Source organism: Pteropus medius, unplaced genomic scaffold (genome assembly GCF_902729225.1).
Source record: "Pteropus medius unplaced genomic scaffold, Ma_sr-lr_union100, whole genome shotgun sequence".
Classification (NCBI taxonomy): Eukaryota; Metazoa; Chordata; class Mammalia; order Chiroptera; family Pteropodidae; genus Pteropus; species Pteropus medius.
Window position 1 is genome coordinate 21,921,628 of NW_024349519.1, and position 584 is coordinate 21,922,211.

The window sequence follows — 584 nt, forward strand, 5'->3', positions numbered from 1 at the left end:
ATTGGTCTGTATAGCCCACAGATCTTTCACAATATAATTTTGATAATTAAGTATGTAATCCAAAAATTTTCACATTACAATAATAATTTTCCAGAGTAATAGATGTAAAATCAATTAGAATAATTTTTTTTTTTTTTTTTTTTTAGGTGAGGCAACCCTTGGTTGACCTCATAGATTGCAAGGACCTTGTCAGCTTACAATTCCTTATTTATTTTATTTTTTTACACCTACAGCACCTGATCTTCCTAGGTGTTCTCCCATCCAAGTACTAACCAAGCTCAACCCTGCTTAGCTTCCAAGATCAGATGGGATCTAGCTTGTTCAGGGTGGCATGGATGTAGACAAAATAATTTAAATAATGTGAAATGCTTCAGATAAACTAGTTGTGATACTGTTTTGTTTTGTTTTTTTTAATGGATTATTTTCTGGGCAGTTTTAAGTTCACAGCAGCACTGAGCAGAAGATACAGAGGTCTCTCATATACCTCCTGCCTCCACACATGTATAACTAACTTTGGGCATCCTCAGCATCCACCACCAGATTAGTATGTTTGTTAGATCTGAATCTGCACTGACACATCATAA

The 584-nt window shown here is 34.8% G+C and overlaps 1 pseudogene; it reads right to left on the reverse strand.

Annotated features, from left to right (window-relative positions):
• Positions 1-224: 224 nt before the first annotated feature.
• On the reverse strand, positions 225-343 carry LOC120618738 (uncharacterized; annotated as a pseudogene).
• Positions 344-584: the final 241 nt, after the last annotated feature.